General features: G+C 40.5%; 1 long non-coding RNA gene across 1 annotated transcript; it reads right to left on the reverse strand.

Moving 5' to 3' along the window:
- Positions 1-1,404: 1,404 nt before the first annotated feature.
- On the reverse strand, positions 1,405-14,812 carry LOC102022552. The gene is made up of 4 exons (XR_259059.1): positions 14,495-14,812; positions 12,016-12,148; positions 10,878-11,114; positions 1,405-1,621 (listed from the first exon to the last, which is right to left on the reverse strand). It is a non-coding gene; the product is annotated as an uncharacterized LOC102022552 (long non-coding RNA).
- Positions 14,813-15,061: the final 249 nt, after the last annotated feature.

The following is a 15,061-nucleotide window of genomic DNA, read 5'->3' on the forward strand; positions in this document are numbered from 1 at the left end:
TTTATCTAGCTGAGATCCGATCCAGATGTCCTTGGCTGCGATCTTGTCTTATTCTTTGAGGATTTCTGGTTTCATCACCACTACAGGTTTTAGTAGGGATTAGTGACTCACAGAGGTTCATTTACTATGAGTCTGCCATTTCCAGACAAGGCGCGTAGGCCTTGGATTGATTCACAAGTGACTGCGAAAAGCCAATTGGTTAATTTAAGTCCTGCTCAGGTCTGCTTTGTAGTGGTCTCCATCAGGTACCCAAGAAACCAGTGGGATTTAAAAGCTTATAGAAACTTCTTTTAAGAGGAGAGGGGGGGCCGGGGATTTAGCTCAACGGCAAAAGTGCCTGCGTGGCAGGCACAAGGTCGTGAGTTTGGTTCCCGGTACTGGAGAAAAACCAAAAAAAAAAAAAAAAAAAAAAAAAAAAAAAGAAGAGGAGAGGGAAGTGGGACTGTAGGCAATTTTGAGGATAAGTAAATGACTTTTAGGGGAGATAGATGGAGCTGAGAATGACGTTGTCTGCAACAGATAGTTTGTGTGGGCCCTGGATGTGGTGTCAACTCTAGTCTTCTTTCCTGTGTGTCTTCTCTGTTTGATGAAACTACAGGGAAGAGGTCCAAGACAATGGCCTTCCTTCTGGAGGATCTTCCTCTAGTCAGGTGAAGACACCATGGAGAAAGCCTTTCTTGTGTTCTGGGAGAGAAAGAGCACTGATAGACTGGGAGAGGGGATATGGGAAATTCAGAGAGACTTTGAGACTATGATTTTAGTTCAGTATTCAACATGTCAAATACCATACTTTGGGCTATCATTTTCTGAGCACCAGCAGCTGGCAGGGTTCAAAAACCAAACCAGACCAAACCACACCACTAAGATGAGAGCAAGAATTTTTTTTTGTAGTGGAAATTGAACTCAGGGCCTTGCACTTGCCAGGCAGGCACTGTGCTGCTGAGCCACATCTCTGGCAGGATTTCTGAATTATTTTAAAGGAAAAATGTTTTATACTCAGATTAAATGTAAACTGAGGAAATTCAATTGCAAATCTGTTCTGTGATTGCCATAAAACTGGTAAACTATTGTATTAAAACTGGAAAATTTTTGCTTTCAATGGCAGTTTGTTGTAATCTTGTCAACAAAGTTTAAATATTTCTGTTAAATATCACTCCTTCTAAACCAATAAACTGAATAAACTCTAGTGAATCTACCTCAAGAATCTATTACCCTACAGGGATGTCTTTTTGGAAAAGTGCTAAGTGACATCCCAAGTCTTAAGGTATTTCCAGAAAGAGAGCTAAGTTTTATCATATGTATTTTTAGGTAACTTGAGGTAGGCATTCTCACCTAGTAAGGATTCCATGCAGGAAATAAAAACCTCCAAAGGCATTTCATACGTGAAGATATTTAATGCAGGGACTTATGTGCTCACAAAATCACTGAAAGAGGGACAGGAATAAGCTGTAAGCTGGGACTCCAGAATGACCTAGAGTGACCTACCAGGGAAGCTTCTGTCTTTGAGGCTGCTGCTGGGTATAGGAGGGGAACATCTCATAGCTGTAGATGGGACCCAAGCTCGGTAGGTTGCTGTTGCTGCCCTGGTCGCTGCTGAAAGGGGCTCTTGACACTCAGGAAGCTGGAAAATGGACACTGTGGCTAAGAGTTGTGAATCAGAAAGCCAGAATCAAGAATCCACCTCTGTACCAGCTGCTGCCACAACTCACATCTCTATATTAACACCAGGAAGCTGGAAAGTTCTGTAGAAAAACTGTTTCTAGAACTTTGCTTCTCACTATAAACACCAAAACAGACAAGAAAAAATTGCATCTGCCTCACTTTTATTGTCTCCTAAGTCCTGTGTTAAATCCCCCTCATAGGCCAAGTCCCGCGCATACCCTACTAGCTGTTAGCTTTTCAACCTCTCCAACTAAGAAAAAGATTGGAAAGGCCGTTGAGAAAACCAACTCAACAGTTAGTACCCTCCCCCTATGGCTAATTGTTTCAGGGGTATTTTTTTAAAGAGTAAAAAAAAAAAAAAAACACCAAATCAAAATTTCAAAACAAGATAATAGGAGGGTAACAATGGTTAATGCATTACGTATGATTATCTTTAAATTAGGTACTCAGAGCACAAGATATAGGCATTTAATTGTCTAAACAATATGAGAGCAAACCTTTCTTTTCAAGGAACTGAAAAGAAATTAGTAGTATAACGATCCAGAGGCATCTTTATAAAGCTTTTCCTACATTACATTACATAGATAGAGTATAATTTATATATTAAAGTGTGCTCAAGCATATTGTATTATGATTTTTTTCCCTCTCATGCTATGTGTGAGGGAGGGAGCTTTCTTCCCTAGGATACATGGACACAACCCATTTTTTTTTTAATAGTGCCTGCTATGTGCAAAATAGATTCTTCCAGTTTTTGCTGGAACTAAAATTGCTCCAGGTACATGCATCTTGGTACATATGTGAATAATTCTATAGTGTAGATTTCTAGAATTCAAAAGCTATCCATATTTAAAAGTTTTAGATACTACAAAATTGTAAGTGCAAATATATTGAACCCAATCATTTCCATGACCAGTTCAGGAAAGTTTGGTTTGTTCACGTCCCTGCCAATACTGGATTATTTTTTTTTGCCCTTCTGAAGAATGAAAAACAATATGTCATTGCTTAATTTGCATTTTTGGATTATGAGCAAGGATGTCTCTTTGTGGATTTTTTTATATTTTTAGTTCTATGAATAGCTTGTTCAGCCATCTAAAAAGTTATCATTTTCCATTGATTTAAGGAAATTCCTTTTATATATAAATGATATTTTGTCTATCATTGGCTTCACATATTTTTCATTATCTGTTGTGTATCTTGTAACTTTAACTGTAGTATTCTTTCTTTTTTACAGAAAGTTTGTCCTCAACTATGTCCATCTTTTTATTTATATATTTTGTATTGTGAATTGTGTTAGAAAGTCTTTGCAAATACCAAGATTATTAAAATATTCTTTACTTTTATTTCCTTTTTCGATATTTTGTGAAACTCAAGGTGAAGGATGTGGTTCTCCACAAAACTGCCCTTACTTCAGACACTAGCTGTAATTTGGGAGTTCTCCCAGGCCACCCCCACTTCTGATCAGCTCAGTAAAAATTATGGGGCTCCATAAATACTTTCAAGATTGATAACTCACAGAACTTATCAAAAGTGCTATCCTTATGATTGCAATTTTATTATAACAGAAAGACACAAATGAGAATGAGCTAAAAGAGATACATAGGTGAGGTCAGGTAGGGACCCACGTGCATAGCTCCTTGACCTCTCCCTTGGGAGCCCTGCACAGTATTACCTCTTCCAACACTGCTGTGTGATAATACCGAGTACTGCTAACCAGGAAATCTCACCCAGGCTTCGGTATCTCAAACTATATTGGGGTTCCATTCCATATACACAATTGAATTGTTAGCCATGTATTTTCAGCCCCTCTCTTGGGGTGGATACAGCTCCAAGTTCCACTCAACCCTTTAATTACTTGGTTTACCTGTCAGGTGTGGTCAGCTCTCACCTTTTTTTTGGCTTTTTTCCGGTACCGGAAATCGAACTCATGACCTTGAGCTTGCCAGGCAGGCTCTGTGCCGCTGAGCTAAATCCCCAGCCCTTCAGTTCTCATCTTGACTCATCTTTTCAGTACAAGCCATCCAGGAGTCCATCATGGTAAAATCAGCACAAACTGTCAGGTATGGTTCTACTCGAATGGGAAAAACACTCCAATCACTTGGGAAATTCCAGGCTGCCTCACAGGAGCTGAGATAGGAGCTAGACCAACTAAGGTAAAATTTATTCTCTACTCTGAAGATGTTTTACAGTTTATTAAAACTCTAAAATTTTAATTTAGAATGTCATTTTTATGACGTTATATCTATATTAAATTTATTTTTACCTGTGAACAGCTAACTGTTTAATATCATTTATTGATTATTCTATCTTTTATTATGTTGAGATTTTTACTGTTATGTGTGTGTGTATGTGTGTGTTGCTGGGTATCAAACCCTGGGCCTGGTTATACTATCCAGGTACACTACCATTGAGGTATAGTTCTGGCCTTTGAAATATCATCTTTACATGTACTGAATTTTTATATATGCAAGGCTCTTTTTCTCTGTTTTAGTTTATTTATCCTTTTTCTATGCTGCTCTAAGAACACTCTACCCTGATTATCAGAACTTCACTACATTTCTAATGGCATATACTTTTATAACTGGTAGATCAGTTTACAATGAAATATCCTTTTTTCTCAAATATCTTAGTGCTTGTAATATATTTTCTTTTCCAAATAAATTTTATAATTTTGTCTTATCCCGCAAATATATCTCAATAGGATTTTTGCTGGGATCATATTGACTTTGTGAATTGCTTTAAGGAAGTTAGGATCGTTAAGAGTATTGAATTTTCTCACTCAACATGATGGTTTGCTACTTTACTCAATTCCTTTTAAAAATGTCCTTCAGTAAAATACTGTTTCCTGTCAATATTTCTGGCATGCTTTTAAAGATTATTTCTAGGCACATTGCTTCTTAGTAGGCAGCTGTGAGTGCTTTTTTTTTTCTCTGTTACTGTTTCTAACTGATTATTGACTTCAGATAGGAAAGCTGTGGGTTTATGTCTTAAGTCTGGTCCATTATTAAATTGTATTTAATAATTCTAACAGTTTTTTCCAGTTATTTTTGATGTTTTTAGATAGATAATTATACGTAGAGATGAAGACAGTAATGTTGGAGGGAAGTATTTCAAACAGGCCCCATTGTTCAGTTCATAATTTTAATGTGAATGTTTCCAACAATTCAACTTTAAATAAGACATTTATGATATATTTCTGTATTGTACTTTGTCAATTTTAGTAAGTTGTTTCTGTTTCTATCACACTGTCAAACAAGAAAGACTGGATAATTTATAAAGAGCTTTGAAATTTAGCAAAACTCATTTCATTGCATTTGTAATGTTTTACTATCATGAATTACATGAATACATTTCCTAATATTAAATCATTTTTCATCTTTGGTCAATCATAATTGAATCATATAAAGTACTCTTTAATACACTGTAAAATTTAATTTGCTAAAGTTTTATTTAGGCTTTTCATAAGTTGTTTTGATCACTAGGGCTTTTTGGAATTCTCTTTACAAAGCGCTGGCATCAGAATTACACTGTCCTCAGGGAGCAAGGCTGGATGGTCTCCTCTAATTCTTTGTGTGGGGAGCTGTCTCAGTGACTCAGGGGTGATGGTTTTAGAAGGTGGTAGAGATCACCTGTAAAGCCACTTAAGCCTTATGCATTTTGTAGTAGAATTTGACCACCTTTTATGTTTCTCCTCTGACTCTCAACTTATGGAGGTGTCTTGGTTACTTTTAAATTCTGTCTTGATTGCTTTTCTCTCATTGCTGAGACAAAGTACTTGACATCCAGAATTAAGGAAGGAAAGGTTTATTTAGCTCACAGTTTGTGGAGGTTTCAGTCCATACTCGGCTGACTCTAAGACAGAATGGCATATGGCAGAGGGCAACAGTTCAAGGCAGCGGAAGACGGCAACAGCAACAAGAGCAAAAGGGAGGAGCAGACTGAAAGAGCAAGCCTCTTTCCCTCCCTTACATTGTATGCAAACTACCAGCCACAGGGCGGGTGTAGCAATCACACCCATAATCCCAACACTGGACCATGAATCAATCATAAACTCTAGAAGCCTGTCCCATGACTGCATGAGGCTTTGGGGGACATCCAGACACAAACCCTAACAGGAAGTTTCTGTTTTCTCTTTATTAGTAGTTTGTTTTTCTTTAGAGTGGTCTTTTCATCATAAATTTTCAGCTTTTCTGTATATATCTATTTCCTTTTGGTATTTCAAGCTTGTCTCCATATCTGTCTATTTATGTGTCTCCATTTTTATTGTCTTTTTTAATTTGTATTTTCTTTCTTTGTAAATTACAAACGTGACTACATTTGTAAAATATGCACCTAATTGATATTTCCAAAGAACCAACTTTTGGTTTTCTGGGCTGTTTACCTTAAAACTTTTTTCTAACTTCTCATTTATCTCTTTACTATTCATTCATTTTATTTTGAATAGTGTTATTTTGTAATTCTCTTTCAACTTCATTGGTGAATATTTCAGTTTGTTACTTTTAACTTCTTTTATTTTCTAATAATTTCACTTAAATCTATACATTTCCCTCTTTATTCACAGCCTACATATTCAGATTTGCAATTCTATTTAATTTCTGAATAAATTGCAATTGAATTTTGATTTTTCCCTTTGTCTAAGAATTGCTTGCATTTGGTTTATATTTGGTTTGAAAATTTATAAATGATTGAATTTGTTAACTTTTAATTTTTTTGCATTGTGATCAGAAAAAAATTGTGGCTCCTATGACTTCTGATTTCTATTTGGGAAGAAGGTGTTTACGTTTCCTTAGGAACTGGTAGGTTTATAAATGTTTACTGCACTTTTAAAGAGCAAGTGCAAAAATGGAGAACAAAGATAGAGAAAAATATAGATGGGGATGTTTGGAAGGGGCTGTCAAGCAAACAGCTGGATGTACAAGTGCAAAGTCTGGTGGTGTGGCCTGGAGACACACATTTGGGAGGCATTTGCTCATTGACAGCATTTGAAACTACAAAACTGACTCAGTTCGGAACAGTTGTGGGTGCAGACTGAGGCGGGCAGAGGATCTTGATCTCTCCAACATGAAGAGGTTGGAGGGAAGACGGATGGACCACTGCAGACACTGAAGAGAATCTACTGAGGGAGGAAGAGGAGAACTGAGAAACCTAACGAAGAAGATCCCCCAGGGAGCAGGAGAAACCAGTTGCTTCACATACTGCTGATGGGCCAGGGAAGAAATGAACTGAAAAGCTGGGCCTTGGGGCACACGCCTGTCATCTCAGTACTCTGGGAGGCTGAGGCAGGAGGAGTATGTATAAGTTTGATGGCAGCCTGGGCAAATTGGTGTCTCCAAATGTAAATAAATGGTGTGAAGGCCCTGGGTTCCATAAGTATTTTTGGAACACAAGTATAATTTTTAGCTTAGGCATTGTGTTGAGTACTTTTGAATTGTGACAGTAAAGTCGAGGAGTTGCAATGAGACCATATCCCCACAAAGCCTAAATAGTTACTTTCTGGCCTTTTACGGCTAAAGTTTGCCCACCACAACACATCTTAGTTCCTCTGAGAATAAACTGATTACGCTTCTGAACTCCTGTAGTTTTTATTTTCTGAAGCAGCACTCTGACTCTTTTAATTTACCACCCTGTGCCATTTTTAGGTGAAGGTATCTTTCTCTCCAATTATATTAAAACCTCTTCAAAGGCAGAAGCTGTTTTTCTTTGTTTTACCACTCTGTTATGCGGGGAAAAAAAAGACATACTATTCATTGATCTTGTATGTCATATATTTGCAGGTGACGTTGCTTTCTCTGCCTATGCCTTCTAAAAACTTGCCATACTTACAGCTTCTGGAAGGGATAGGATTAAATTTCAAGTGCTTCTACCCCAGGCCAGTGGCTATTCAGTCTGTCTCCAGAGTAGGAAAGAAGATGCTGAGTGGATGCTGTTGGTATCGTCCGGAGGCATTGCCTCCCACCAACAAGAGGCTCTTCTTCCGGGGTTAGCATGCTAACCTCCCTGCCTGCTCTCTGCCCTTCTCCTAAGAGCACTCCCCCATCCACGTGAGGGGTGCACTAGTGAGAAGCACTACTTCTACTTCTCCAACACAGCAACGTTCCACTTTCACAGAGATATTATGTTCAGAATTGGGAATGGCTTGAGGCACGATCTTAAAGTCCTAGGTTAAATTTCCTAAGGCAGAAACTGAGAGATGGGGAATTGTCAGGCATGGATTTTACTGGTGGATGCTCTTCTTGTCTGCTGCATATGCTTCAGACTGGAACCATCTTGTAATCATTTTCTTCTCTCTTTCTCTTTCATAGCTGTGTCATTTTTTCCTGTGTTAATACATACTTGGGAGTGCTGATTAACTCTCCCATTTAATACACAGGTTTCAAGATTGTGAGATGGACCTAAAGGAGAAAGAGACTTCCTTTGGAGAAAAACAGTGTACGGCATCATCCCAGGAGAGAGTAGCTAGGTATGACCTTGAAGGGGCCCCTGCTGGCTGGAGGTAAAATTGATAATGGCTTTCCTGTGCGTACTCAGATTGTTAGGCAGTGCACATAGCTTTAGAACAGCAAATGCTAGCGTGAGAGGTGTACCAGGTAAGTTTGATTGACAGCACTGCTTTGGCTCTTTCTAGGGAGCCTACTGCGCTTACAGCTGCTGGCTGGAACAGCCCTTCGGAACTCCTGTCTCTCTTCTCAACCATTCCCCGTTGTGGTGACCTATACCAGCTGTGTTGGTTTGGGGCTTATTTTGCAGGGGGAACAACATAATACAGGACCCATACTTTATATGATTATTTATAAGTCACCCAAAGAACAGTATACAAAAGAGTGCAGGAAATCTGTCCACACACTAAGACCAAAGAATCCAGCTGAGGGCCTGGATCCCACAACAATGTCCTACATGAGTCGAGCTGAATACCCAGAGCTCATAACAATGCCTCCCATGAATCCAGCTGGAGGCCCAGAGCCCATGACAATGTCTCATGCAGACCTGTTTCATGGATCTTCTGGGAAGGCCCAAAGATCAGTGGTGGAATCTACAAAGTCTGTGCCAGCAGGATGAAGGACCTGTGCTAGCAGGCTGAGGGATCTGCACTGGAGCCAGGAAGTGATGCTCAGAAGAACCAGAGTTCCCCCAAAAGTTACCACAGCCATCCTCGGCAACAGTGAGGTCCTGAGCTCCTCCAATGATCAGGATGGCCAAGTTCCCATCAGGGAAGCCAACCCAGCAAGCTTTTCCAGGAGGCCGGCAGTGCACCATCTTCCCCTCTGGAACCAGGAAGCGATGCTCAAAGTGAGGACCAGAGCTCACCTACAGTGAACTGAAGCCATTCTCAGTGCCAGCGAGGTCCCGAGCTCCTCAGAGGATGAAAACAGCCAAGTTCATGAGGAAAGCCAGCTCCCCACAGCCTCTCTCAGCTCCCAACAGCCTGCTTCTTTTTCTCCAGGTCTGCCTTTATGCTGCTGGCAACAATCCTCAGGTGGGCCTCCCACACCCAGCACCATACTTACTGAGTTCAGCTGGGGGTGATAAGTTGACCACCAGTTATCAATCTACTACACCAGCCTTGGACTCTCAGTCAAGACCAACTGACTCCATGGCTGACCAGTAACCAACATGAATCCCTCCTGATTTCGGGAATGAAGAAATAAAGAGACTGTGTTGATGCTTTGTTCAGAAATCTGGAGATGCATGTAGACTCAGGGACAAAGAGGCCAATACTGGGACATCCACAAGGAAGGAGAAAAACCTGCCAGGAGTAGGAAGAAATGAAGCAATAATAATGATGCCAAGGGATGAGAAAAAGGTCCAGAGATACTAGGGAGGAATGGTTGAGATAAAAAAGACTAGAGAGAAGAAAGGGCTTGGCAGAGACCGTGACAGCCATCTCCGTGGTGCACGTCTTACTTCCCAGGGTCTACCTCCATGAAACACGAATTTGACTCTGGAGTCCACCTATAATAACAAATATCATCTTTGCTCTCTAGAGGCTTATAACATTAAAGAAACAGCACTCAGATGAGCTATCATACACACAAGATTGAGGCATTAAGTGCAGAAGAAGTAAAGACAAAGCATAATGTATTGCAAATAATATTCCATTTTACTTGCTGCTCTTAGAAAACACGAGATTCTTGCACATTCTCTGAACAAGCCCCTCTTACTTTCTTGATCCAGCAGAGAGAGTTTATGTTCCATGCAACTAACACAGCCTTGACTACAACACGTCAGCTAATGAGAAATATTTTCCAAGGCTTGGCAGAACAGACTCGTCAGGTTTCTGGATCCTTGGGGAGTAAGATCAGAATCTACAGTGACCCTGTTAATTCGGAGAAGACACTGGAAACATGAACGATGAAGAGTAGTGCAGTTATGCAGAGGAAATAAAGACAACTCTTCAGAAATGAGTAGGAAGGGAAGGGGCTGCATGAGCTATGACAGAAAGAGCAGTAATGGCATAGAGACTGGACCTGGGACAGTGTATCATTCGGTGATTTAAGAAGTAAAATTAGTTCAGTGATAAACACGACCAGAGCACATTAATACTAGAGAAACTGTTTCTTTTATGGTTAAACATTGTCAAATTCAGACCCACAAGATGTATTCATAAATATGCATCTGTGTATGGCCCCCTTCTAAAAAAATCAAATTTCTGTTCTCCAGTGTCTTACAGGCTAAAACAGACATTATTCAGACTAACTTCTACATAAAGCAGACTTGAAGACAGTGCAGAAACTCATGTACAAATGCACCATTGTGATACTTTAGAAAACAGTGTTCTGCTAACTTTTAAAAACACTTTAAAAATCTTCTATGTTTTAACAACAACCAGTGTAAACCTTCAAGGAAGAGCTGAGTTCTGGGTCTGCCTGTGTGGTCATCTGCTGGGACCTAGAGATAAGTCACGCAGCCATTTGAATTGAAGGTTTTTGACTGGAATAACGGGGTGGGGTGATGATTGCTGGTCCTGTAGGGTTGCCCACTTTAGATGGCATGTGAGATTCAGTTGGCTACAGGTATTGCCACTCATACTGTGTTATCTTAATGCCCTAAGATGCCATGGGCTGGGGCCTCTTTGTGCTTTAAGATTTGTGATCACTTGGTAAAAGTTGCTACTTACCAGAGAACTTTAGAGTTCATTTGCAGTTGAAAATTTCATAAGAAAATGTTAAAGTCACCAGGGGGAAAATATATAGTGTGGCGATAAAACTTGATGAGCTCACCTTGTGTCCTTGGGTGAGTCACCTAACCTCCGGGGGCTTCAGCTCCTTCCTGTTCCTTGTAGGTCTTGGGAAGGATGGGGTGAAAGTGGGAGGGCAGTTGCTGGTGATGATTTCTAATATCACTTCCAGCTGTAAAACTTGATGATTCTCTGAGGCTGGGAGCAAATTTAATTTGTCTTTGGCACTGAGGGCTCTCACACAAAAGCTTACACAAAGGCCAGCTTGTACACATCTTCCCTGTGAATAGAATAGAAAAAATAGACTGAACAAAACCTCCTCAGATTTAGGTTAGAGATAGGGTGGACTTTCCAGACTGTGAGAATTATTTATTGGTGTGAACTGGGACATTGCAACAGGAGAGATTTCCATCTCTCTCTGGACAAAGTAGGATCCTGCACAGAAGACTGCATTGCAGTGATGGAGGACAGAAGGGCAGTGCCGGGGGGCGGGAGGGGGGGGGACGAAAGAACACAGGGCTTTCCTTAGCCAGGCCCACACTCCTGGGTGGGATTTGCCCGTGTGTAGTCGTGGGTTTCACCAAATTTATGCCACTTACCAGTTTGCATTGCACTTTGACACTGAGGCCTGTTGAAGAAGGTGTTACTTAGCATGCAGAATACAACACGTCAAACTTTTATACTCTGCGATTAGTTTTCACTGTTTTGGTTGAAAAGATAGTAAAATTCCAGAAGATGGTAATATTTTAAAATTGGTAAATATGTGGGGACAATGCAAGGATCATTCTTTTCCCCCTAACTTCTCCCCTTCCCCAGATTTCCAAAATGAGCAAGCAGTGTGTCTGGACGGGCGACAGCACAGGAAAAAGAATCATCACCGACGGCGAAAACCCAGGCAAAGATGCCATAAGGTCCCCTGAGTTCTGGGCTGCAGTGCCTGGCCTGTGGGAAATCACCCTGGTCCCTCAGGGTGATGACTATTGGGTTAGTTGATCCTTAGCCACATAGACAGTTTCAGTGTGCTCTTTTAATCTTTATATGGTGTTAGTTTTCCTGCTGTCCTGGTGTTCAATTTGTTCTGGATTCAGCCTCAGTTTGTTGCTGCCTTTCGTATGCTTTTTCCTGTGGTGAGATTTTTATAGAAAACATTTCATCACCTCTCAGGACAATCTGATACTCACCTCTTGTGGGTTATTATTTCATTTGCATTGGTTTTCAGCCAACCTTGCTTCAGTTTGGGGCGACAGTAGCTCCACTAGGGGGCTGCGAGTGCTGCAGTCAGAGCGGGATGCTGGCTGCTTTCCCAGAAGAATTCTGGAAAGTTAAGACAGATGCACACGTTAGCCTGGGCAAAGCACCGTCAGGACCACTTTGAGTCACAGATTCTTTTGTTTTGAGGTCGGAGCTGATGGTATCCTCATAAAAAGGAAAGGGCAATTTAAAAAAAAGGTAAAGTAGGTTTGCAGTTTTTAATTGATCCTGGAACTTGGGAGCACTGTTTTCTTTCTGAAGTAGAGAGGTCATGTCAGGAAAAGACAGTATATGTAGGCAAAGTGAGATGATGTTTGGGGATGGTTATTCTGGGTGTGGAGGAACACAGGTGGCTCACAGGTGAATCACCGAAAGGTGAATCTTCCAGAAGTCCTGCAGCTGTCCTGCTCTCGTCCCTCTCAGGAATCATCAATCTCATCCTTCAGACTGAGATTAAAGTTAAAAAAGAAGGAGGAGAAGGAGGAGGAGGAGGAGGAGGAAGGGGTACAGGAGAGGGAAAAGAAGAAGAGGAAAAGGAGGAGGAGGAAAGTACATTGACATTCTAATTCACATTAGAATTAATTTAGTACACTTTCAAGTGAACTCAGTTTTAAGTATTTACAACAGCACCTATATATGCTTTAAAAATAGTTTAAGCTGAAAAAGGTACATATTTTGTCAGCTCATGATGTCTGGGTACCACCTGGATTCCATGGTCCTTATTAGGGCTTCTCGGTGTCCCCAGGATTTTCTGAACTTCCTGTCAGAAGCTGCAACCTAGCGCAGTGCACTCTGTGTCTAAGTGCAGCCGGTGTCTCATCGGGCGGCCTGCTCAGCTTCCACCGACTTTCCCAGGTAGATGGCTTTTGAGATGTGCCCTGTTTCCTTTCTTTCTATCACCTCGTGGACCATTCTCCAGTGTTTCTTTTCCTTCTCTTCCGCTTGCCAGTCTTCCCTTCTTCATCCACTCTTTTTATTTTGCAGTCCCTAAGTATGCTCACGTACCAGCTAATTTAAATATATCCCTGAAATCCTACACATCATCCTTAACTCCTACTTGGCCAGTGCTCTCTTCTTCCCTTCACAGCCACACTCCTCTATAGAGCACTGAACACTCATTTGTTGAATTCCTAGCCACACTTCAGCCTCAGCTGCTCTTGACTCACTTTAGGAGCTCATCATTTTACACAAATTGTCTCCAGTTCTACAAGATTTGAATTGGTGCTTAAGCAAACCTCATATAGGTGTAACAGAGAAGAACTGTGTTAATGATAGAAGCCGGCAGTAAAGCATCTTAAACAAACAGCTTTTCTGGTGTTATAATTTGTAGGATTGAAAGAAAAATATAGTCACTTGGTTTGTGGCTCTTCTGTACTGGTGGTTTGTGGGTAGCATTTCCTGGATGGGGTTACTAAAAGTCACGTGACTTTGTGCTTTTTCCCCAAGCTTTTGTCTTTAGCATTCCAAAGATGACCATCTTGAGAAAGCTGAAACTGCTTACTAGTTACTAACTGGTCAAAAAACTTTGGAATTATGAAAGATATTCCTTGGAATGCTATTTTCGTTAGAAAGAGGAAAAAGGGATTATCATCACTGTCCTTTAAATGGTGACTTTAACAACGTTATCATTCTTGGAACATAGCAGACACTTCGTACGTATTTGTAAATTGTGGAATGGCAATTGGTCAACAACTATTCCTTCAGGTCCTACCTGTTTGCTTATTTTCTTATTGGGTTATTCAACTGATGAGTGTTAAGTGGGTACTGCCTGATAGATGTACCAAGCCTTTCAGAAATAATAATAAACGCGCTAATCAGAGTTGTGGTCCATACAAGCCAGTCTTCTGTTGAGTGAGATGGAAGCGTGATACTGCTTAGTTCCCTACATGGTAACTTCCTATGAAAGAGGACAGGCAGACGCTGCACTTTGAGAAAACATATTGAGACAGGTGAGCAGGGACTCAAGCCAGGCTTCCAGGAAAAAAGGATATCTAAGCTCACACAGGAAAAAGGCAAATAAAACAGACATTTGGATTTAATTTAGTATGGCATCTCCCAAGAGTTATTATGGTGTTGAATCATAAGAACTCTTACTGAGAGTTTTAGAGATCGTGCTAGCTGTAGGAAGAGAAGATCATGTTAGAAACAACTCAGGATTGCATAGTATAATGAAGGGTATTGCTTCCAGTATTGGTACTTTGGAAAGATAAACCCATGAACTATAAAAGTTTAACTGTTGAAAATACAAGGGAAAAATTTACCTTCTCATAAGAAACCCTGAAAAAAGGACATTTTCTCTCCTATATGTATGTAATTTGTGCATTAAAACCAGTTTTATTGTCCTAATATAAATAGTTTAGTAAATATTTGTTGAATGAGCAAGTCTTGTTTTGTCTATCACATTCTTACCATCTTTCAGATGCATAAGTCTTACTTCTCTCCATTTCATCCTTTGAAAGTTTTGTTTATAATCCTTTAGTGTCCAGCAGGAAATACTCTACAGTGTCATGGGATAGGGGCATAAAGCATAGCCATGACACGGCTCCAGCAGGTTTTCATGTCACCACTCCACACCCCCTGCGGCACACTTGCAGTTCACCAAAGATTCTACACTGTTTCTCATCTCAGAACATGTCAGCTTCCTCTGCCTGTAATGCCATTCCTTGCCCACACCCCCACCTCCATTTCTGTACCATCTTAGTTCTCAGAGATCTCTGCCTGCACACTGCTGGTCTCTTCAAGCCTGGGGGACTTGTCATGTACACAACAACCCCTTTGGGTATCTATGTATTTCATCACAATGGCTCTTTTCACTGGAATCCTGGTGCATAATGAAGTGACTGGCAGATAGTAGAGCTCAATACTTATTTGTATAATGACTGAATAATAGTTCAACAATGAGTTGCATTTTCATGGATAGTTACTCACATATATTGTCACAGTAGATTCTCCATATAACTCTACTCATTTTACAGT

The sequence above is a fragment of the Chinchilla lanigera genome, unplaced genomic scaffold (assembly GCF_000276665.1).
Source record: "Chinchilla lanigera isolate Chin_1 unplaced genomic scaffold, ChiLan1.0 scaffold00001, whole genome shotgun sequence".
In the NCBI taxonomy this organism is placed as follows: domain Eukaryota; kingdom Metazoa; phylum Chordata; class Mammalia; order Rodentia; family Chinchillidae; genus Chinchilla; species Chinchilla lanigera.